Source organism: Schistocerca cancellata, chromosome 3 (assembly GCF_023864275.1).
Source record: "Schistocerca cancellata isolate TAMUIC-IGC-003103 chromosome 3, iqSchCanc2.1, whole genome shotgun sequence".
Lineage (NCBI taxonomy): Eukaryota > Metazoa > Arthropoda > Insecta > Orthoptera > Acrididae > Schistocerca > Schistocerca cancellata.
The window spans coordinates 705735742-705759236 of NC_064628.1; the positions used below are offsets into that span (position 1 = coordinate 705735742).

At 43.9% G+C, this 23495-nt stretch overlaps 18 non-coding genes across 18 annotated transcripts; 7 read left to right on the plus strand and 11 right to left on the minus strand.

The window, feature by feature from the left end:
* Positions 1-79: 79 nt before the first annotated feature.
* Trnaa-cgc (transfer RNA alanine (anticodon CGC)) lies at positions 80-151 on the plus strand. The gene has a single exon. It is a non-coding gene; the product is annotated as a tRNA-Ala (tRNA).
* Positions 152-6807: 6656 nt separating this feature from the next.
* On the minus strand, positions 6808-6879 carry Trnaw-cca (transfer RNA tryptophan (anticodon CCA)). Its single transcript has one exon. It is a non-coding gene; the product is annotated as a tRNA-Trp (tRNA).
* A 118-nt stretch (positions 6880-6997) lies between these two features.
* Trnaa-cgc (transfer RNA alanine (anticodon CGC)) lies at positions 6998-7069 on the plus strand. Its single transcript has one exon. It is a non-coding gene; the product is annotated as a tRNA-Ala (tRNA).
* Positions 7070-7343: 274 nt separating this feature from the next.
* Positions 7344-7415, minus strand: Trnac-gca (transfer RNA cysteine (anticodon GCA)). Its single transcript has one exon. It is a non-coding gene; the product is annotated as a tRNA-Cys (tRNA).
* Positions 7416-7733: 318 nt separating this feature from the next.
* Positions 7734-7805, minus strand: Trnaw-cca (transfer RNA tryptophan (anticodon CCA)). Its single transcript has one exon. It is a non-coding gene; the product is annotated as a tRNA-Trp (tRNA).
* Positions 7806-7923: 118 nt separating this feature from the next.
* On the plus strand, positions 7924-7995 carry Trnaa-cgc (transfer RNA alanine (anticodon CGC)). The gene has a single exon. It is a non-coding gene; the product is annotated as a tRNA-Ala (tRNA).
* Positions 7996-14647: 6652 nt separating this feature from the next.
* Trnaw-cca (transfer RNA tryptophan (anticodon CCA)) lies at positions 14648-14719 on the minus strand. The gene has a single exon. It is a non-coding gene; the product is annotated as a tRNA-Trp (tRNA).
* A 118-nt stretch (positions 14720-14837) lies between these two features.
* Positions 14838-14909, plus strand: Trnaa-cgc (transfer RNA alanine (anticodon CGC)). Its single transcript has one exon. It is a non-coding gene; the product is annotated as a tRNA-Ala (tRNA).
* A 274-nt stretch (positions 14910-15183) lies between these two features.
* Positions 15184-15255, minus strand: Trnac-gca (transfer RNA cysteine (anticodon GCA)). Its single transcript has one exon. It is a non-coding gene; the product is annotated as a tRNA-Cys (tRNA).
* Positions 15256-15573: 318 nt separating this feature from the next.
* Positions 15574-15645, minus strand: Trnaw-cca (transfer RNA tryptophan (anticodon CCA)). The gene has a single exon. It is a non-coding gene; the product is annotated as a tRNA-Trp (tRNA).
* A 118-nt stretch (positions 15646-15763) lies between these two features.
* Positions 15764-15835, plus strand: Trnaa-cgc (transfer RNA alanine (anticodon CGC)). Its single transcript has one exon. It is a non-coding gene; the product is annotated as a tRNA-Ala (tRNA).
* Positions 15836-16106: 271 nt separating this feature from the next.
* Trnac-gca (transfer RNA cysteine (anticodon GCA)) lies at positions 16107-16178 on the minus strand. Its single transcript has one exon. It is a non-coding gene; the product is annotated as a tRNA-Cys (tRNA).
* A 318-nt stretch (positions 16179-16496) lies between these two features.
* Positions 16497-16568, minus strand: Trnaw-cca (transfer RNA tryptophan (anticodon CCA)). The gene has a single exon. It is a non-coding gene; the product is annotated as a tRNA-Trp (tRNA).
* A 118-nt stretch (positions 16569-16686) lies between these two features.
* Trnaa-cgc (transfer RNA alanine (anticodon CGC)) lies at positions 16687-16758 on the plus strand. The gene has a single exon. It is a non-coding gene; the product is annotated as a tRNA-Ala (tRNA).
* Positions 16759-17032: 274 nt separating this feature from the next.
* Positions 17033-17104, minus strand: Trnac-gca (transfer RNA cysteine (anticodon GCA)). Its single transcript has one exon. It is a non-coding gene; the product is annotated as a tRNA-Cys (tRNA).
* A 318-nt stretch (positions 17105-17422) lies between these two features.
* On the minus strand, positions 17423-17494 carry Trnaw-cca (transfer RNA tryptophan (anticodon CCA)). Its single transcript has one exon. It is a non-coding gene; the product is annotated as a tRNA-Trp (tRNA).
* Positions 17495-17612: 118 nt separating this feature from the next.
* On the plus strand, positions 17613-17684 carry Trnaa-cgc (transfer RNA alanine (anticodon CGC)). Its single transcript has one exon. It is a non-coding gene; the product is annotated as a tRNA-Ala (tRNA).
* A 5731-nt stretch (positions 17685-23415) lies between these two features.
* On the minus strand, positions 23416-23487 carry Trnaw-cca (transfer RNA tryptophan (anticodon CCA)). The gene has a single exon. It is a non-coding gene; the product is annotated as a tRNA-Trp (tRNA).
* Between the last annotated feature and the right edge of the window lie 8 nt (positions 23488-23495).

Sequence of the window (23495 nt, forward strand, 5' to 3'; positions counted from 1 at the left end):
ACTTACTGTACCGTTCAAACCTAAGAAATAATGACAGTAGTAACAAGGAGAGACTCGTCCCAGATGTACTTGCTCTGGCGGGGGTGTAACTCAGTGGTAGAGTGTCTGCTTCGCATGCAGAAAGTCCTGGGTTCAAATCCCAGCTCCTCCAATTTTTGTTTCTCCGTGCAGCAGTACATGAAAACTTTTGTCTATCACCATATTCTATAAAATTCAGTGTACAAGATTCTTCCCCCAAGCAAGTGGATTTCGTACAGTTCGACCTCATGGCGGGAGGACGATGACCTGCAAGACCCTTGGCTGCGATCCTCCCATTGAAATGTTGCTCCAAAGCCTTCGGTATGGCGTGCGGAGTGCATCTCAAACATGTATTTGCAACTCACCGCGACAATCCTCTTTTGTTTTTTCGAGATACTGAAACATGAAGGGGGCACCCGCGATTGAACCGGGGACCTCTCGATCTGCAGTCGAATGCTCTACGACTTTTTTTTTTTTTTTTTTACCCTACGCCTTAACCACTTTTTTTTTTACCCAAAGCAGGAATCATACCCTTTTTTTTTCTTTTTTTTTGTCCAGAGTGCTAACCGCTACACCATTTTTTTCCAACTGCTTCTTGTTGTATATATTTTGCTTATATGGTTTTTAAAGGAGAATAGAAGCTTAGCAGCATGAGGCAGGTGGAGGCAAGACGGGCAGGGGTCTGAGACTTGAGGCCTGGCCGTGATGTCTCCCCCCAGTCCTGTTGCTGAGTTGCTTCATATTAATAAGGCACTATTTCCATAGCCTTGTTGTCTTCTTGATATTTACAAGAATAATAGTAATGAAAAAAAAGGTCCTCTTCATTAAAAGAAATTAGACTACCATGTTAGTAATAAAATGGTGAAAAAAAAATTTTATCAGTACCCTGCGATGCTGATGTTTTGTTTTTTTTTCTTAATTTTGTTTTTTTTATTTTATGTTAATTTATTTGTTTTTTTTTTGTTTTTTTTCCCTGGTTTTTAGAAACAAGCGTCCATTCGCATAAAGAAATGATTGGTGTTTATCTCAGTTGTGTGTCAACCGATGCCCAGTCGCTCAAATACTATTTTTAGCATATTGCCGTAGTTCTTCTTGTGGTTTTTATATTTCAAGGCTCTATAGAAAGCAAACTTCATGTTCACGTAAAACTCAATGGAATTGTCAGTTCCCAGGTGATTAATTACGTAATTCACATAGTGTCCCATTAACCAGTGGACGGAGTTGTTTTTAGCTGCGGGAAAATAGCGAATCTGAGGCCTGAGGAATGTCACAGGGGGAAAATTTTCTACCGAAGATCTCGTAAGAAATGCAAGTTGTTCTCTAATCCAATTACAGATTTGTAGATTCCCACCGCACGTTAATCGGTGCACTAACGTATCGATCAGTTTGCATTTGAGACATAGATTCGTTTCGCTAATGCCGATTGCATGTAGCCTTTCACTAGTGCTGATGGTCCCATTCACTGTTTTATACCACGTTGATGTGACGTCGGATGGAAGACCACGCATATGAATATTTTCCCATATGGCGGGCCAATCAAAATGTGGGTATTGGCTTTCTAATTTGTTTCTCCCCTCCATTTTCTTTCGGTGACACAGAATATCGCGGGCCGTGATCCGTCGTGAGTTGATTATGGCACTGCCAAGATAGCTGAGTTCCACAAAATATACTCGGACGTGCTGGAGCCGGTTATTTATTTTTTGCACATTCACCGGTGGCTGTAGACTTGCAGGCCTGACAACTTCAAATAATTTAGTTGTGATGCTGTCAGCGTGATCGCTAAGGATAGTGGCGGTCCTTTTTATAAAAAGTGCAGACGCCTTATTTCTGATGTCAACTAAACCTAAACCTCCATTCCTGGGATCTAAGGTCGCTGTTGTTGCATTTACTCGGAATATTTCACCTCTCCACAGATAAATGGCAATGGTAGACATTATCTGTTTTCCAATCATTTTTGGTAACGGGAAGATCTGCGCTGTAAAGTAACCTTTGGAGAGGAGGCAGTTGTTAATGAAAAGTACCCTCTGAACCAGGTTCATATTACGGGGGAGGTTTTCTCTTGTTGTTCCAAGAATTTGTCCTGACGTATTTCTCCAATTGATAGCTGCCATTTTCAATGGACAAGGCGTCAGCGTTATTCCCAGAGCTTTGCACTGGGTGACTTTTGTGGCCCAGGCTAATGTGGTGTGTTGGAAGCCCCGTAGGTTTAAAAGTTTGCTTTTGTTGGCGTTGACTCTGGCTCCGGAGACGCTACAGTACTTCTTAATTAGTAATTCCAATTTCGAAATGTCTTCGGCATTACGCAGTACGACTCCGACATCATCGACATATGCGTTTATAACAGTTCGGTGTCCAGATAATGTGAGGCCAGTCAGGCTGACGTGAACACTGCGGAGAAAAGGCTCTAAAGACAGCACGAAGAGGAGCATGGAGAGGGGGCTTCCTTGAGGCACGCCACGCCTGATCTGGAACTGCTTTGTCCTCTGGCTATTGACTGAGATACAGGCGCTGATTCCTGTTGCGATATTTCTAATCACACTTACGACGCGCTCATTAAAACCTATTTTCTTCAGTGTGGCATTAAGGAATCTATGATCGACACGATCAAAAGCTTTCTGGAAGTCAATAAACATGATAGCACATTTGATGTTGGTCACAACAGTGATTGCAATTACATCTCTATATTCAGCTATGCTTTTAAAAATACTTCTATTAGGAACACACGACTGGTGTGAGCTTACTATCTTTGTAGCGACCTGTGAGAGTCTGTTGTTTATAATTCTGCCGATGATTTTATAATCAGAGTTTAACAGAGAGATAGGACGAAAGTTATTAAGGTTTGTTTTTGCAGTAGTTTTTGGAATGAGTACTATTGTGCTCTCTTTAAAAACTGAAGGTATTTGTTTTCCCTGAAGTATCTCGTTCGTCATTCGGGTAAACATGTCACCAATCAAAGGCCAGTAACGTATATAAAATTCAACAGGCAATCCATCCGGTCCCGGTGATTTCGTCAAAGGAGACTTGCAGATGGTTCTGTAGAGTTCTTCGGTAGTACACTCGACGAGAAGGTTTTCGTTTTCCTCGTCTGACACCTGAGGAGCTATGGAATTAAGGTACTCATCGAAGGACTCTTCACATACCGGACCGACTGAGTATAGATCTTCGTAATACTTGTGCACTGCATTGACGATGTCTCTCTGAGTCACGAGTGTCTCGCCATTTTCAGACTGAAGTCCATCGATGAACGTGCGTCGCCTATTTCTTTCGTGCCGCAGTAGATGGTACAAGGAAGCATGTTCATCCTCCACGACGGTTTTAGCCTTTGATTTTATTTTCAGACCCTCCATCTGCTGTCTTTTAATGCTGAGCAATTTGGCCTTGGTTCGCTTGATATCTACCGTTGGAAGTGTCTGCCTGCTCATATAGATTTCTCAGCATGGTGTAATAAAATTCTATGGAATTTTTCAAGTCCTTCGATCGTTGTGCACCATAATGAATGAGAACTTTCCGCAGTTTGGGCTTTGCCCTGTTGCACCACCACTCTAGTACTGAGACATGCCTGTTTACGGAGCGGAGACACATGGCCCACGCTTCTGTCAAACTTTCTTCTAGTCCGTCTTCCTGCATCAGTGACATGTTAAGGTGCCATTGACTTCTGAAACGACGAGTAGGTTGCACAGTAAGGCTGACGGTAGCGAGCACGGCACAATGATCAGAAAAGTAGACAGGAGTCGTCTCCGCTTTAATGAAGCAGCTGACTAGACTTTGCGATATGTAGAGTCTGTCAATTCTACTTCGTGATTGAGGACCGATATATGTGAAAGCCACAAATGTGGGATACGTTATTTCCCAAGCATCTTTAAGCTGTAAAACAGTGACAAAACGCTTCAGTTCATTGCAGTTATTAAAATTTGGAACCTGGTCTTTTTTATTGATCACACAATTAAAATCACCGCCGATTATAAGATCCTTTGGGTTTTTCCGCAATAAATAAATGATCTCTTCTTTAAAGCACTGTGCTCTTTCCATTCTATTTGATGTGCCGGAAGGGGCATACAGATTGATAAGAGTAAAACCAAAGACTTTTATACCTATCGCTCTGCCGGAGTCCAGTCTTTCAATATCTGTGACAGGGATCCCCTCCCTGACTAAAATTGCTGTCCCTATGTTAGTGTCAAGCGAGACATTTAAAATAGACAAATACCCTGGCACTGTAAGGTTAGTGAGTACAACTTCTTGTAGGAAAACAATGTCCGTCCCTGACTCATATAGGTACTCTTTGAGCGCTGCAATTTTAGTCGCCGATGTAATCCTGTTAATATTGATAGTTGCAAGTGTATACGCCTGGGACATTTAGTTTACATAAAAAAGTACAGAAATGAATAAACAAAAAAATAGTAAAATAATGATAAAACCAGGGAGCTGTGTCACTTCTAGAAGGGATAAACTACTCCATTTCAACAAGCTCCTACAATAATAATCTACAGAGAAGTGTATACGCCTGGGACATTTAGTTTACATAAAAATGTACATAAATGAATAAACAAAAAAATAATAAAATAATGATAAAAACAGGGAGCTGTGTCGCTTCTAGAAGGGATAAACTACTCCACTTCAACAAGCTCCTACAATAATAATCTACAGAGAAATACATATGAGTATGGAAAATACGTGAATCACTGCTTTTGGTTCCATCCGAAAAATGACTAAGACAATAGGACAATCAGAACATAAAGCGGTTCAACGATATTTTTTTTCCCCATTTTTTTGTTGTTGAATTGTGATCCTCAGTTTGGTGGAGTATTCCTAAGTTCTCGGGTTTTAGTTTTGCAGAGGGGCTTTCCATCACTAATGTTACTTGAAGGTACAACCTTAGGTTTTTCCTTAATAATTTCATACAGGACATTCTTGGCCGTTGCGTCATCTTGTCCAGGTTGCTGTTTGCTTTGGTTAGGGGAAGCTTTGAGATTAGGTTGCGGTTTGAGTCTACGTCTTTGGACATCTTGGTTCAACGCGCCGTCCTTCGCGTTGTCTATCTTCACCACCGTTGAGACCGAAGCTGCCTCAACAGTGTCCTGTTTATGACTTCCACTTCCTTGTCCTTCCGGCACTAAATCCAGGGCACTGACTGAATCGGTTGGTTGGGGGTCAGTGAGTTCGTGAATGCGGGTCTGGTCCGTCACCTCACGGGGTTCGGAGTGCGGCTCGTCCGTCGCCGCGACAACCGAAACTGCTTCGCCGCCGTGGGCTGTTGGTACCTGTGCAGCCGCCGACAGCGGTTGGGTTGCCTTTGCCGCTGTCGTTACGTCCCTACATGTACTGTCCGTTTCCTCTAACACATCGGCATCACACTGCTTCTGTTTGCGGGTGGAGGGGGAATTGCGAGAGGACTCACCGTCCGAGCCGTCATCAGTCGCTTCCAACGGTCGTTTCTTATTCTGAAGATCGCATTCGGGAACAGAAGGGTGACTTGTTATTACTTGCAGAGGGGGGAACTCTGTGTTAGTTATAGCGGGCATTGTATAAGTACCTGCACCACTATCATTAGCAGAAGGAGGGGAGTTGCTGCTTGGTAAGACGTCGCTAAGGGTCAGTTTTTGACGCTGTGTTAGATTATTCCGGAGGACAAAAACACGGCGTGGACAATCTTGTCTGAAATGACCTGTCTCGTTACAAATATTACACGTACGCTCCTATCCAGAATAAACAACATGTGCTTTATGGCCTGCAACAGATATATGGGACGGAATATTGGCTTTCACCTCCATTTCGACGGACCTAATGCCATTATAACACTGTATCTTGTACAACTTCGACCATCTTTCGTTATAGATGGATTTAACTTCCCCATATTTAGATAGAGCGTCTTTGATCAACTGATTGTCAACTTCGATAGGAACATTCAAAATCCTCACATTGGTGTACATGATATCAGCTTTTCGTACAGAAACATTACTTTTTGAACCATCTCGATGAACAAATTCAACAGAATTACCCCATTTTGCAAGTAACTTATCGACAGTCACGGAGTTCAGAAATTTAACATAAACACAGTATTTTTCAAGCATCTAACTGCGTGGTGTGAACAGAGTCAGAATTGATACAGATTACCTCTGTGAGCCAATCATGGATCTCCAGTGCAGTGGGTTGGACAGGCCGGGTTTCCTTCTCGAACGAGAAGACTAACGTATTCTTTCTGACGGTGTGAGACATGGTCTTCAGTGCCGACGAAATTCCGGTAAAAAACCGAAATCGCGACGAAGAACGAAACGGTGAACGGACGATAACACTTCAAAAACACTTATCAGGACCACCAAACACAATAATACTATGAAAATGCACAGACAGCTGAAGGTAAACACAAAAACACCGGCGATAGCGCTAACGTGTGCGGAGCAAACAACAAGCACGTCCGACCGAGGCGACGGCTAAAGCAAGAATGACGAACCAACTGGACTGAGCTATACCCCCTTACACGATCTTCCTATTCCCATAACTTAACGAAAAATATTACACTCTGCCTGGCTAAAGACGACTAATCGAGCAAAATATCGTGTAATCATTATCTCTCAGTTATATATTAGCGTTAAACGATATAAATATCAAAAATACTAAACACTTCGCGCCTGGAGAAAGTGCGAGTCGGCGCCTTCACCTTAATGTCAGAATGCGAAAATTGCACTAGTAGCTTTTTTCAAGCAAGTTCTGTTCGTCCGTTCTCTGTAATCGTTTGGTATCTGATTAAACTGACATACTCGCCTATGGCTTTCGTAAACGAAAATTTCATTGTGACCCCGACGTGATTTGAACACGCAACCTTCTGATCTGGAGTCAGACGCGCTACCGTTGCGCCACGGAGTCGACGCTGCTTAGGTCTTGTCATGAATAGGTTCCTCGAAAACTTACTGTACAGTTCAAACCTAAGAAATAATGACAGTAGTATCCAGGAGAGACTCGTCCCAGATGTACTTGCTCTGGCGGGGGTGTAACTCAGTGGTAGAGTGTCTGCTTCGCATGCAGAAAGTCCTGGGTTCAAATCCCAGCTCCTCCCATTTTTGTTTCTCTGTGCGGCAGTACATGAAAACTTTTGCCTATCACCATATTCTATAAAATTCAGTGTACAAGATTCTTCCCCCAAGCAAGTGGATTTCGTACAGTTCGACCTCATGGCGGGAGGACGATGACCTGCAAGACCCTTGGCTGCGATCCTCCCATTGAAATGTTGCTCCAAAGCCTTCGGTATGGCGTGCGGAGTGCATCTCAAACATGTATTTGCAACTCACCGCGACAATCGTCTTTTGTTTTTTCGAGATACTGAAAAATGAAGGGGGCACCCGGGATTGAACCGGGGACCTCTCGATCTGCAGTCGAATGCTCTACGACTGAGCTATACCCCCTTTCACGATCTTCCTATTCCCATAACTTAACGAAAAATATTACACTCTGCCTGGCTAAAGACGTCTAATCGAGCAAAATATCGTGTAATCATTATCTCTCAGTTATATATTAGCGTTAAACGATATAAATATCAAAAATACTAGACACTTCGCGCCTGGAGAAAGTGCGAGTCGGCGCCTTCACCTTAATGTCAGAATGCGAAAATTGCACTAGTAGCTTTTTTCAAGCAAGTTCTGTTCGTCCGTTCTCTGTAATCGTTTGCTATCTGATTAAACTGACATACTCGCCTATGGCTTTCGTAAACGAAAATTTCATTGTGACCGCGACGTGATTAGAACACGCAACCTTCTGATCTGGAGTCAGACGCGCTACCGTTGCGCCACGGAGTCGACGCTGCTTAGGTCTTGTCATGAATAGGTTCCTCGAAAACTTACTGTACCGTTCAAACCTAAGAAATAATGACAGTAGTATCCAGGAGAGACTCGTCCCAGATGTACTTGCTCTGGCGGGGGTGTAACTCAGTGCTAGAGTGTCTGCTTCGCATGCAGAAAGTCCTGGGTTCAAATCCCGGCTCCTCCAATTTTTGTTTCTCCCTGCAGCAGTACATGAAAACTTTTGCCTATCACCATATTCTATAAAATTCAGTGTACAAGATTCTTCCCCCAAGCAAGTGGATTTCGTACAGTTCGACCTCATGGCGGGAGGACGATGACCTGCAAGACCCTTGGCTGCGATCCTCCGATTGAAATGTTGCTCCAAAGCCTTCGGTATGGCGTGCGGAGTGCATCTCAAACATGTATTTGCAACTCACCGCGACAATCGTCTTTTGTTTTTTCGAGATACTGAAAAATGAAGGGGGCACCCGGGATTGAACCGGGGACCTCTCGATCTGCAGTCGAATGCTCTACGACTTTTTTTTTTTTTTATCCTACGCCTTAACCACTTTTTTTTTTACCCAAAGCAGGAATCATACCCCTTTTTTTTCTTTTTTTTTGTCCAGAGTGCTAACCGCTACACCATTTTTTTTCCAACTGCTTCTTGTTGTATATATTTTGCTTATATGGTTTTTAAAGGAGAATAGAAGCTTAGCAGCATGAGGCAGGTGGAGGCAAGACGGGCAGGGGTCTGAGACTTGAGGCCTGGTCGTGATGTCTCCCCCCAGTCCTGTTGCTGAGTTGCTTCATATTAATAAGGCACTATTTCCATAGCCTTGTTGTCTTCTTGATATTTACAAGAATAATAGTAATGAAAAAAAAGGTCCTCTTCATTAAAAGAAATTAGACTACCATGTTAGTAATAAAATGGTGAAAAAAAAATTTTATCAGTACCCTGCGATGCTGATGTTTTGTTTTTTTTTCTTAATTTTGTTTTTTTTATTTTATGTTAATTTATTTGTTTTTTTTGTTTTTTTTTTTCCTGGTTTTTAGAAACAAGCGTCCATTCGCATAAAGAAATGATTGGTGTTTATCTCAGTTGTGTGTCAACCGATGCCCAGTCGCTCAAATACTATTTTTAGCATATTGCCGTAGTTCTTCTTGTGGTTTTTATATTTCAAGGCTCTATAGAAAGCAAACTTCATGTTCACGTAAAACTCAATGGAATTGTCAGTTCCCAGGTGATTAATTACGTAATTCACATAGTGTCCCATTAACCAGTGGACGGAGTTGTTTTTAGCTGCGGGAAAATAGCGAATCTGAGGCCTGAGGAATGTCACAGGGGGAAAATTTTCTACCGAAGATCTCGTAAGAAATGCAAGTTGTTCTCTAATCCAATTACAGATTTGTAGATTCCCACCGCACGTTAATCGGTGCACTAACGTATCGATCAGTTTGCATTTGAGACATAGATTCGTTTCGCTAATGCCGATTGCATGTAGCCTTTCACTAGTGCTGATGGTCCCATTCACTGTTTTATACCACGTTGATGTGACGTCGGATGGAAGACCACGCATATGAATATTTTCCCATATGGCGGGCCAATCAAAATGTGGGTATTGGCTTTCTAATTTGTTTCTCCCCTCCATTTTCTTTCGGTGACACAGAATATCGCGGGCCGTGATCCGTCGTGAGTTGATTATGGCACTGCCAAGATAGCTGAGTTCCACAAAATATACTCGGACGTGCTGGAGCCGGTTATTTATTTTTTGCACATTCACCGGTGGCTGTAGACTTGCAGGCCTGACAACTTCAAATAATTTAGTTGTGATGCTGTCAGCGTGATCGCTAAGGATAGTGGCGGTCCTTTTTATAAAAAGTGCAGACGCCTTATTTCTGATGTCAACTAAACCTAAACCTCCATTCCTGGGATCTAAGGTCGCTGTTGTTGCATTTACTCGGAATATTTCACCTCTCCACAGATAAATGGCAATGGTAGACATTATCTGTTTTCCAATCATTTTTGGTAACGGGAAGATCTGCGCTGTAAAGTAACCTTTGGAGAGGAGGCAGTTGTTAATGAAAAGTACCCTCTGAACCAGGTTCATATTACGGGGGAGGTTTTCTCTTGTTGTTCCAAGAATTTGTCCTGACGTATTTCTCCAATTGATAGCTGCCATTTTCAATGGACAAGGCGTCAGCGTTATTCCCAGAGCTTTGCACTGGGTGACTTTTGTGGCCCAGGCTAATGTGGTGTGTTGGAAGCCCCGTAGGTTTAAAAGTTTGCTTTTGTTGGCGTTGACTCTGGCTCCGGAGACGCTACAGTACTTCTTAATTAGTAATTCCAATTTCGAAATGTCTTCGGCATTACGCAGTACGACTCCGACATCATCGACATATGCGTTTATAACAGTTCGGTGTCCAGATAATGTGAGGCCAGTCAGGCTGACGTGAACACTGCGGAGAAAAGGCTCTAAAGACAGCACGAAGAGGAGCATGGAGAGGGGGCTTCCTTGAGGCACGCCACGCCTGATCTGGAACTGCTTTGTCCTCTGGCTATTGACTGAGATACAGGCGCTGATTCCTGTTGCGATATTTCTAATCACACTTACGACGCGCTCATTAAAACCTATTTTCTTCAGTGTGGCATTAAGGAATCTATGATCGACACGATCAAAAGCTTTCTGGAAGTCAATAAACATGATAGCACATTTGATGTTGGTCACAACAGTGATTGCAATTACATCTCTATATTCAGCTATGCTTTTAAAAATACTTCTATTAGGAACACACGACTGGTGTGAGCTTACTATCTTTGTAGCGACCTGTGAGAGTCTGTTGTTTATAATTCTGCCGATGATTTTATAATCAGAGTTTAACAGAGAGATAGGACGAAAGTTATTAAGGTTTGTTTTTGCAGTAGTTTTTGGAATGAGTACTATTGTGCTCTCTTTAAAAACTGAAGGTATTTGTTTTCCCTGAAGTATCTCGTTCGTCATTCGGGTAAACATGTCACCAATCAAAGGCCAGTAACGTATATAAAATTCAACAGGCAATCCATCCGGTCCCGGTGATTTCGTCAAAGGAGACTTGCAGATGGTTCTGTAGAGTTCTTCGGTAGTACACTCGACGAGAAGGTTTTCGTTTTCCTCGTCTGACACCTGAGGAGCTATGGAATTAAGGTACTCATCGAAGGACTCTTCACATACCGGACCGACTGAGTATAGATCTTCGTAATACTTGTGCACTGCATTGACGATGTCTCTCTGAGTCACGAGTGTCTCGCCATTTTCAGACTGAAGTCCATCGATGAACGTGCGTCGCCTATTTCTTTCGTGCCGCAGTAGATGGTACAAGGAAGCATGTTCATCCTCCACGACGGTTTTAGCCTTTGATTTTATTTTCAGACCCTCCATCTGCTGTCTTTTAATGCTGAGCAATTTGGCCTTGGTTCGCTTGATATCTACCGTTGGAAGTGTCTGCCTGCTCATATAGATTTCTCAGCATGGTGTAATAAAATTCTATGGAATTTTTCAAGTCCATCAATCGTTGTGCACCATAATGAATGAGAACTTTCCGCAGTTTGGGCTTTGCCCTGTTGCACCACCACTCTAGTACTGAGACATGCCTGTTTACGGAGCGGAGACACATGGCCCACGCTTCTGTCAAACTTTCTTCTAGTCCGTCTTCCTGCATCAGTGACATGTTAAGGTGCCATTGACTTCTGAAACGACGAGTAGGTTGCACAGTAAGGCTGACGGTAGCGAGCACGGCACAATGATCAGAAAAGTAGACAGGAGTCGTCTCCGCTTTAATGAAGCAGCTGACTAGACTTTGCGATATGTAGAGTCTGTCAATTCTACTTCGTGATTGAGGACCGATATATGTGAAAGCCACAAATGTGGGATACGTTATTTCCCAAGCATCTTTAAGCTGTAAAACAGTGACAAAACGCTTCAGTTCATTGCAGTTATTAAAATTTGGAACCTGGTCTTTTTTATTGATCACACAATTAAAATCACCGCCGATTATAAGATCCTTTGGGTTTTTCCGCAATAAATAAATGATCTCTTCTTTAAAGCACTGTGCTCTTTCCATTCTATTTGATGTGCCGGAAGGGGCATACAGATTGATAAGAGTAAAACCAAAGACTTTTATACCTATCGCTCTGCCGGAGTCCAGTCTTTCAATATCTGTGACAGGGATCCCCTCCCTGACTAAAATTGCTGTCCCTATGTTAGTGTCAAGCGAGACATTTAAAATAGACAAATACCCTGGCACTGTAAGGTTAGTGAGTACAACTTCTTGTAGGAAAACAATGTCCGTCCCTGACTCATATAGGTACTCTTTGAGCGCTGCAATTTTAGTCGCCGATGTAATCCTGTTAATATTGATAGTTGCAAGTGTATACGCCTGGGACATTTAGTTTACATAAAAAAGTACAGAAATGAATAAACAAAAAAATAGTAAAATAATGATAAAACCAGGGAGCTGTGTCACTTCTAGAAGGGATAAACTACTCCATTTCAACAAGCTCCTACAATAATAATCTACAGAGAAGTGTATACGCCTGGGACATTTAGTTTACATAAAAATGTACATAAATGAATAAACAAAAAAATAATAAAATAATGATAAAAACAGGGAGCTGTGTCGCTTCTAGAAGGGATAAACTACTCCACTTCAACAAGCTCCTACAATAATAATCTACAGAGAAATACATATGAGTATGGAAAATACGTGAATCACTGCTTTTGGTTCCATCCGAAAAATGACTAAGACAATAGGACAATCAGAACATAAAGCGGTTCAACGATATTTTTTTTCCCCATTTTTTTGTTGTTGAATTGTGATCCTCAGTTTGGTGGAGTATTCCTAAGTTCTCGGGTTTTAGTTTTGCAGAGGGGCTTTCCATCACTAATGTTACTTGAAGGTACATCCTTAGGTTTTTCCTTAATAATTTCATACAGGACATTCTTGGCCGTTGCGTCATCTTGTCCAGGTTGCTGTTTGCTTTGGTTACGGGAAGCTTTGAGATTAGGTTGCGGTTTGAGTCTACGTCTTTGGACATCTTGGTTCAACGCGCCGTCCTTCGCGTTGTCTATCTTCACCACCGTTGAGACCGAAGCTGCCTCAACAGTGTCCTGTTTATGACTTCCACTTCCTTGTCCTTCCGGCACTAAATCCAGGGCACTGACTGAATCGGTTGGTTGGGGGTCAGTGAGTTCGTGAATGCGGGTCTGGTCCGTCACCTCACGGGGTTCGGAGTGCGGCTCGTCCGTCGCCGCGACAACCGAAACTGCTTCGCCGCCGTGGGCTGTTGGTACCTGTGCAGCCGCCGACAGCGGTTGGGTTGCCTTTGCCGCTGTCGTTACGTCCCTACATGTACTGTCCGTTTCCTCTAACACATCGGCATCACACTGCTTCTGTTTGCGGGTGGAGGGGGAATTGCGAGAGGACTCACCGTCCGAGCCGTCATCAGTCGCTTCCAACGGTCGTTTCTTATTCTGAAGATCGCATTCGGGAACAGAAGGGTGACTTGTTATTACTTGCAGAGGGGGGAACTCTGTGTTAGTTATAGCGGGCATTGTATAAGTACCTGCACCACTATCATTAGCAGAAGGAGGGGAGTTGCTGCTTGGTAAGACGTCGCTAAGGGTCAGTTTTTGACGCTGTGTTAGATTATTCCGGAGGACAAAAACACGGCGTGGACAATCTTGTCTGAAATGACCTGTCTCGTTACAAATATTACACGTACGCTCCTATCCAGAATAAACAACATGTGCTTTATGGCCTGCAACAGATATATGGGACGGAATATTGGCTTTCACCTCCATTTCGACGGACCTAATGCCATTATAACACTGTATCTTGTACAACTTCGACCATCTTTCGTTATAGATGGATTTAACTTCCCCATATTTAGATAGAGCGTCTTTGATCAACTGATTGTCAACTTCGATAGGAACATTCAAAATCCTCACATTGGTGTACATGATATCAGCTTTTCGTACAGAAACATTACTTTTTGAACCATCTCGATGAACAAATTCAACAGAATTACCCCATTTTGCAAGTAACTTATCGACAGTCACGGAGTTCAGAAATTTAACATAAACACAGTATTTTTCAGCATCTAACTGCGTGGTGTGAACAGAGTCAGAATTGATACAGATTACCTCTGTGAGCCAATCATGGATCTCCAGTGCAGTGGGTTGGACAGGCCGGGTTTCCTTCTCGAACGAGAAGACTAACGTATTCTTTCTGACGGTGTGAGACATGGTCTTCAGTGCCGACGAAATTCCGGTAAAAAACCGAAATCGCGACGAAGAACGAAACGGTGAACGGACGATAACACTTCAAAAACACTTATCAGGACCACCAAACACAATAATACTATGAAAATGCACAGACAGCTGAAGGTAAACACAAAAACACCGGCGATAGCGCTAACGTGTGCGGAGCAAACAACAAGCACGTCCGACCGCGGCGACGGCTAAAGCAAGAATGACGAACCAACTGGACTGAGCTATACCCCCTTTCACGATCTTCCTATTCCCATAACTTAACGAAAAATATTACACTCTGCCTGGCTAAAGACGTCTAATCGAGCAAAATATCGTGTAATCATTATCTCTCAGTTATATATTAGCGTTAAACGATATAAATATCAAAAATACTAAACACTTCGCGCCTGGAGGAAGTGCGAGTCGGCGCCTTCACCTTAATGTCAGAATGCGAAAATTGCACTAGTAGCTTTTTTCAAGCAAGTTCTGTTCGTCCGTTCTCTGTAATCGTTTTGTATCTGATTAAACTGACATACTCGCCTATGGCTTTCGTAAACGAAAATTTCATTGTGACCCCGACGTGATTTGAACACGCAACCTTCTGATCTGGAGTCAGACGCGCTACCGTTGCGCCACGGAGTCGACGCTGCTTAGGTCTTGTCATGAATAGGTTCCTCGAAAACTTACTGTACCGTTCAAACCTAAGAAATAATGACAGTAGTATCCAGGAGAGACTCGTCCCAGATGTACTTGCTCTGGCGGGGGTGTAACTCAGTTGTAGAGTGTCTGCTTCGCATGCAGAAAGTCCTGGGTTCAAATCCCAGCTCCTCCCATTTTTGCTTCTCTGTGCAGCAGTACATGAAAACTTTTGCCTATCACCATATTCTATAAAATTCAGTGTACAAGATTCTTCCCCCAAGCAAGTGGATTTCGTACAGTTCGACCTCATGGCGGCAGGACGATGACCTGCAAGACCCTTGGCTGCGATCCTCCCATTGAAATGTTGCTCCAAAGCCTTCGGTATGGCGTGCGGAGTGCATCTCAAACATGTATTTGCAACTCACCGCGACAATCGTCTTTTGTTTTTTCGAGATACTGAAAAATGAAGGGGGCACCCGGGATTGAACCGGGGACCTCTCGATCTGCAGTCGAATGCTCTACGACTGAGCTATACCCCCTTTCACGATCTTCCTATTCCCATAACTTAACGAAAAATATTACACTCTGCCTGGCTAAAGACGTCTAATCGAGCAAAATATCGTGTAATCATTATCTCTCAGTTATATATTAGCGTTAAACGATATAAATATCAAAAATACTAGACACTTCGAGCCTGGAGAAAGTACGAGTCGGCGCCTTCACCTTAATGTCAGAATGCGAAAATTGCACTAGTACCTTTTTTCAAGCAAGTTCTGTTCGTCCGTTCTCTGTAATCGTTTGCTATCTGATTAAACTGACATACTCGCCTATGGCTTTCGTAAACGAAAATTTCATTGTGACCCCGACGTGATTCGAACACGCAACCTTCTGATCTGGAGTCAGACGCGCTACCGTTGCGCCACGGAGTCGACGCTGCTTAGGTCTTGTCATGAATAGGTTCCTCGAAAACTTACTGTACCGTTCAAACCTAAGAAATAATGACAGTAGTATCCAGGAGAGACTCGTCCCAGATGTACTTGCTCTGGCGGGGGTGTAACTCAGTGGTAGAGTGTCTGCTTCGCATGCAGAAAGTCCTGGGTTCAAATCCCAGCTCCTCCAATTTTTGTTTCTCCGTGCAGCAGTACATGAAAACTTTTGCCTATCACCATATTCTATAAAATTCAGTGTACAAGATTCTTCCCCCAAGCAAGTGGATTTCGTACAGTTCGACCTCGTGGCGGGAGGACGATGACCTGCAAGACCCTTGGCTGCGATACTCCCATTGAAATGTTGCTCCAAAGTTTTCGGTACGTGCGGAGTGCATCTCAAACATGTATTTGCAACTCACCGCGACAATCGTCTTTTGTTTTTTCGAGATACTGAAAAATGAAGGGGGCACCCGGGATTGAACCGGGGACCTCTCGATCTGCAGTCGAATGCTCTACGACTGGGCTATACCCCCTTCCACGATCTTCCTATTCCCATAACTTAACGAAAAATATTACACTCTGCCTGGCTAAAGACGTCTAATCGAGCAAAATATCGTGTAATCATTATCTCTCAGTTATATATTAGCGTTAAACGATATAAATATCAAAAATACTAGACACTTCGCGCCTGGAGAAAGTGCGAGTCGGCGCCTTCACCTTAATGTCAGAATGCGAAAATTGCACTAGTAGCTTTTTTCAAGCAAGTTCTGTTCGTCCGTTCTCTGTAATCGTTTGGTATCTGATTAAACTGACATACTCGCCTATGACTTTCGTAAACGAAAATTTCATTGTGACCCCGACGTGATTTGAACACGCAACCTTCTGATCTGGAGTCAGACGCGCTACCGTTGCGCCACGGAGTCGACGCTGCTTACGTCTTGTCATGAATAGGTTCCTCGAAAACTTACTGTACCGTTCAAACCTAAGAAATAATGACAGTAGTATCCAGGAGAGACTCGTCCCAGATGTACTTGCTCTGGCGGGGGTGTAACTCAGTGGTAGAGTGTCTGCTTCGCATGCAGAAAGTCCTGGGTTCAAATCCCAGCTTCTCCAATTTTTGTTTCTCCGTGCAGCAGTACATGAAAACTTTTGCCTATCAGCATATTCTATAAAATTCAGTGTACAAGATTCTTCCCCCAAGCAAGTGGATTTCGTACAGTTCGACCTCATGGCGGGAGGACGATGACCTGCAAGTCCCTTGGCTGCGATCCTCCCATTGAAATGTTGCTCCAAAGCCTTCGGTATGGCGTGCGGAGTGCATCTCAAACATGTATTTGCAACTCACCGCGACAATCGTCTTTTGTTTTTTCGAGATACTGAAAAATGAAGGGGGCACCCGGGATTGAACCAGGGACCTCTCGATCTGCAGTCGAATGGTCTACGACTGAGCTATACCCCCTTTCACGATCTTCCTTTTCCCATAACTTAACGAATAATATTACACTCTGCCTGGCTAAAGACGTCTAATCGAGCAAAATATCGTGTAATCATTATCTCTCAGTTATATATTAGCGTTAAACGATATAAATATCAAAAATACTAGACACTTCGCGCCTGGAGAAACTGCGAGTCGGCGCCTTCACCTTAATGTCAGAATGCGAAAATTGCACTAGTAGCTTTTTTCAAGTAAGTTCTGTTCGTCCGGTCTCTGTAATCGTTTGGTATCTGATTGAACTGACATACTCTCCTATGGCTTTCGTAAACGAAAATTTCATTGCGACCCCGACGTGATTTGAACACGCAACCTTCTGATCTGGAGTCAGACGCGCTACCGTTGAGCCACGGAGTCGACGCTGCTTAGGTCTTGTCATGAATAGGTTCCTCGAAAACTTACTGTACCGTTCAAACCTAAGAAATAATGACAGTAGTATCCAGGAGAGACTCGTCCCAGATGTACTTGCTCTGGCGGGGGTGTAACTCAGTGGTAGAGTGTCTGCTTCGCATGCAGAAATTCCTGGTTTCAAATCCCAGCTCCTCCAATTTTTGTTTCTCCGTGCAGCAGTACATGAAAACTTTTGCCTATCACCATATTCTATAAAATTCAGTGTACAAGATTCTTCCCCCAAGCAAGTGGATTTCGTACAGTTCGACCTCATGGCGGCAGGACGATGACCTGCAAGACCCTTGGCTGCGATCCTCCCATTGAAATGTTGCTCCAAAGCCTTCGGTATGGCGTGCGGAGTGCATCTCAAACATGTATTTGCAACTCACCGCGACAATCGTCTTTTGTTTTTTCGAGATACTGAAAAATGAAGGGGGCACCCGGGATTGAACCGGGGACCTCTCGATCTGCAGTCGAATGCTCTACGACTTTCTTTTTTTTTTTTTTTTTTTTTCTGGAGCCGGCAATTACAATAAAAAGGAAATGGAAATCAACAATTAAAACACACTTCTTTGCTGTGTGTCGTTACTTCTGGAGAAAATTAGAAAAAAATGGCTCCGGTACTAACACAAGAAATATCCTCAGTTTCCAGTGTACTGGAGTGGAGTCTACGAAGAGGGGGGGGGGTGGGAACCAGTACACGAGAGACAGAAGCAGTGGGGCCTCTTCGCGGCACTACTGGTGTCCCGCGGCCCGGGCCCACCCCCTTAGACTCACATATCTTACCCTATACCCATTCTATTAAATATTATTTTAAGCATATTGCCGAAAAGGTTGCCATGATTAGGATATCTGAAGGTTTTCGCGAATTCAATGTCCATAATCATCTTGAATTCCAAGTGATCGTCGCCACCAAGTTTATTAAAAACATAGCTGGAATAGTTGCCCAACAACCACATAACGACGTTATTTTTCGCCGGCTGATAATATCGCACGTCGGGTCGAGACAACATAGTTGGAGGTATGTTGGTGGTTGTAGTCCTGGTAATAAGGGCTATTTTTTCTCTCAGCCAGCCCCAATTCCGTGCACGTTCTCCGCAGGTATAACGGTGCATAACGGTATCCACCAGTTGACAGCTATGGCAGAGAGGTGTATCACTGAGTCCGATTTTATGTAGCCTCTCATTGGTGCTAATCACATCATTGATTGCTTTGTACCATGCAGTTCGAGCGGCGGAAGTAAGGACACTGGAACTGACATTACGCCATACTATATCCCAGTTGATGCCACTGTACTTCGTAACAATTGGATTCGGTCCTTCGTGTTGTCGCCAGTATGCCAATATTGCTGGAGCCGCTAAATGTCGAGAATTTAAGAGCTCTTGACTAATGTAGCTGCGTGCAAGGTAATAATCTCGGATGTATTTCAGCTTGTAACTGATGGTCTGAATGTTCAGCGGGGGGTCAAGACTTGGCGGCCTGACGGCAGTGAATAATTGCGCCGTAATGCCCGAAGGGTAATTGTTAATGATAGAGACCGTCCGTGTGACATAGAGAGCTGCTGCCTTTTTCTTGATGTCGACTAAGCCCATCCCTCCGTTTAGGGGGTGGAGTGTTGCAGTTGTGGCAGATACTCGAAAAATTTCCCCGCGCCAAATAAAATTTGTTATCTTCGACATAATGTTTCGAGCAATTACTGCAGGGAGCGGCAGAAGCTGCGCCATGTAGTAGGCTTTTGATAAAATACAGGCGTTGATAAGTTGAATGCGATCAAATTGGTTGAGGCTGCGATGGTAATTATCAATCAGGGCACCATGTATTTTACGTGCAACATCCCGCCAGTTAGCCGCTATCATCTTTAGAGAGGAGGCCGTCAACACGATCCCCAGAGCCTTGTGTACTCTGACTGTTGTAGCATAATCAACCCGTAAATGCTGGAGGCCACAGAGGTTCAGAAATTTGGTTTTTTGTTCATTTAACTGCGCCCCTGACGCCAAACAGTAGTTCCGAAGTTCAGCCGCTAATATGGTGACATCAGCTACATTGCGAATCACCACACCCACATCGTCGGCATAAGCTCCGATTACACTTTTTACCCCAGAAATCGTAATCCCAGTGAGTTTCGTCTGCAACTGTTGTAACAGAGGTTCAAGGGAGAGTACAAAAAGCAACATGGACAAGGGGCTCCCTTGTGGAACCCCTCTGTTGATTTGTATTGGTCGCGTCAGTTGTGAGTTGACAGAAAGTTTGGCAGTGATTCCCATGGCCACGTTCTGAATCATGGCAATCGTGTTCTGAGAGAAACCCAATCTTTGCATAGTCTCGAGGAGGTACGCGTGATTTACGAGATCAAAAGCTTTAAAGAAATCAAGAAAGATCAGCCCACATTTCATGTTACCAGCGTTCGTTAACGCAATGACGTCTCTGTAAAAAGCAGCCGTTTGCAGAATTGTTCTCCTGAAGGCACATGTCTGCTGTTGGCCAATGATTTTAGCAGTGAGTGGCATGAGTCTCATGTTAATTGCGCGAGCCACGATCTTATAATCAGAGTTTAACAACGAGATTGGGCGGAAATTGGTGATAGTTTTAGTACCTCTGTTTTTAGGGAGAAGCACAATTTTACATTCCTTAAAGACGGGTGGGACAGACGTTCCTTGCAAGACTTCGTTCACGACTTGAGTAATTTTGTCCCCGATAATGTGCCAATAGTGCCTGTAAAATTCAACAGGTAAGCCATCAGGGCCAGGGGATTTCCGAATCGGCGAACTGCAGACGACCTCCAATACATCTTTATTACTGAAGGCTAACGAAATAGAGTCAGTTTCTTCCCTAGTTACGGTAGATGAAATGGCACTAAACAGTCCATCATAGCAGTCGTCGTGGAGAGCCGCTGATGCGTAGGTGTTGACAAAATAGTCGTGCAGAGCTTTGACAATCTCTCGCTGAGTGTCAACCGTTGTTCCATCCTCAAGTTTTAGGGCGTCAATAAAAGTCCGCCTCCTGTTCCGTGTATGTTTGACGAGGTGGTACAGAGCGGCTGCTTCATCATCTCGAACCGACGTCACTTTAGATTTTATCTTAAGGCCGTCCAGTTGCATCCTCTTCAGACTGATTAATTTTGCCTTTATTTTCCGAATGTCGGCGATTCTGGTGGTCGTCGCGTCTGCACGATCGTACAGGTCCCGTAAGATTGTGTAATAAAATTCCATCGTCTTTTTGATCTCCGCCGCCCTTTCAATTCCGAAGTACATGATGACATTTCGCAGTTTCGGCTTTGCCTGCAGAGTCCACCACTCGATAGTGCTACGAAACTTGTTAGTAGCGCGCAAGCACTGCTCCCAAGCTCGACGCACCCCCTCCTCTAGCTCAACATCCGTTAACAATGACACATTCAGGTTCCATTGATGTCTATACCATCGTGTGGGTTGTGGAAGTAATTTCAGGCACGCGATGACACCACTGTGATCGGAGAAACTGGAGGGGATCGTCTCTACTTTTAATAAATCATTCTCGAAAACGTCGGAAACATAAATCCTGTCGATTCTGCTACAGGAATTCGCGACGATGTGAGTGAAGCGTACCAATGTCGGGTACCGAATTTCCCACACATCTTTAAGTTTTAAGTCGGTCACGAAGCGCTTTAATGCAGGCGAATAATTAAAATTTGGGGACTGATCTTTCCGGGATAAGACACAATTAAAATCACCACCAATGATAAGGCGTCGGGGATTTTTCCTAAATAAATAGAGTATATGTTCCTGAAAAAAAGTAGCTCGGTCTGCTCTATAGGTAGTACCGGAAGGTGCGTACAAATTGATGATGGTGACGCCGAAAACGGTGATCCCCACCCCTCTACCCGATTCCAATTTGTCAATCTCAGTAACTGGAATCCCTTCTCTAATTAAGATTGCGGTCCCCACGGTCGTTTCCGGGGAAAAATTCGTGATGCCGACAAACCCAGGAAGAGTAAATTGTGGCATGGACACCTCCTGCAAAAGTGCTATGTCAGTTCCTGACTCATATAGGTATTGTTTTAATGCGTTCAGTTTCACTTCCGATCTGATTTTATTAATATTGAGGGTCGTGATCGTATAGGCCTGTGACATAATAACAGGACGTCTGAGAGGAGGAGGGATCAACTGTTTGTTGTCAATGACAGTCCCGGGCTGCTGTGTGTGTATACCGTCGCGGAGTTGTTGACATTCATGTTGTTCTGAGGCCAGGGCCGGAGCGGCCGCCACGTGTTGTGTACCGTCCGTGCCTGGAGATATTGTTTGTATACCATCACGGCGAGCCTCGACGTGTGTACTTCCAGCAGACACGGGAGCCACACCTACTTGTTGACCTTCCTGAGTGTGTTGTTGCGGAAGTTCTGAGACATCAGCCTGTGGTAACTGAACGGCATCTACGGAAGTATCGGCGCTTGAAATTGCGGTAGAAGAATCGTCCACAATCGCCGCACCGGGTAGAACTTTTGCGTCCGAAGCGGTTCCCCGCACGTCCGGTTCCGCGGTCTCTTGCGCACTGAAGGTGTCATCATCAGAGTCACGGCTGTCACAAGTCCGACGCCTCTTATTAGTCGTGGCATCGACTTTCGCCGGTGGCTTAGTACCATTATCTCTCCTAACCAGAACCGGAAACTCATCAGGGCGAATTTCATGTAGCTCTTCCGAAGGTGCTTCAGAACTAGGGACCTCACGCTCGAACATAGGTTGATCCGCCACTACATCAGCCAACGTAAGCCTTTTACGCTGCTGCAGCGAATTCTTTAGCACAAACATTCGCCTGGGACAGTCCTGACGCAAGTGACCAGTCTCGTTACAGATATGGCACGTGGGAGTTTGGCCACTGTAAGTAACATGAGCCCTATAGTCACAAACGGTTATATGAGAGGGTATATTCTGCTTGATATGCATTTCCACAGATCGGACGCCACTGTAACATTGTAACCTGTGCTGGTTCGACCACCGTTCGTTTCGAATCTGCTTGATATCCCCGAATTTGGACAGAATCTCTTTCAGATAACAATTGTCTACTTCAGGCGGTAAGTTAAAGATACGCACATTGGTATACTCGACATCGGCATTAGAAATGATCACAGTACTTACAGATTCGTCCCGGTGTCGAAAAACAGCTCTCCCTCCGTGTTTCGCCATTATCTTGTCCAGTAACACAGGATTCAGTAATTTTACAAAGAAGCAATATTGCTCGGTATCATAATAGGCTGTGTGCACTTGATCAGAGGTAATGCCAATAACATCCACAATCCAATCATGTATTTCTAAGGAACTAGGCTGCACATAACGGGTAGACTTGTCGAACTCAAAACGGAGTGTACACTTGCGCGGAAATAACCTGGACATTGCAAAATATAGCTAGCGGTAGAACCGCTAGAATAACACAAGAACGAAAATCAAACTCGAGATCAATATACTCTAAATCAGAACACCTCACGGGCAAAGAGAAAGTTTAGTAGTAATCACGACTTGTAAACACGTGTCGGAGCGGAGCACTCAATACGTCCGATCAGCACGGTGTCTCAGGCGCGACTTCGACTGAGCTATTCCCCCTTTCACGATCTTCCTATTCCCATAACTTAACGAAAAATATTACACTCTGCCTGGCTAAAGACGTCTAATCGAGCAAAATATCGTGTAATCATTATCTCTCAGTTATATATTAGCGTTAAACGATATAAATATCAAAAATACTAGACACTTCGCGCCTGGAGAAAGTGCGAGTCGGCGCCTTCACCTTAATGTCAGAATGCGAAAATTGCACTAGTAGCTTTTTTCAAGCAAGTTCTGTTCGTCCGTTCTCTGTAATCGTTTGGTATCTGATTAAACTGACATACTCGCCTATGGCTTTCGTAAACGAAAATTTCATTGTGACCCCGACGTGATTTGAACACGCAACCTTCTGATCTGGAGTCCGACGCGCTAACGTTGCGCCACGGAGTCAAGGCTGC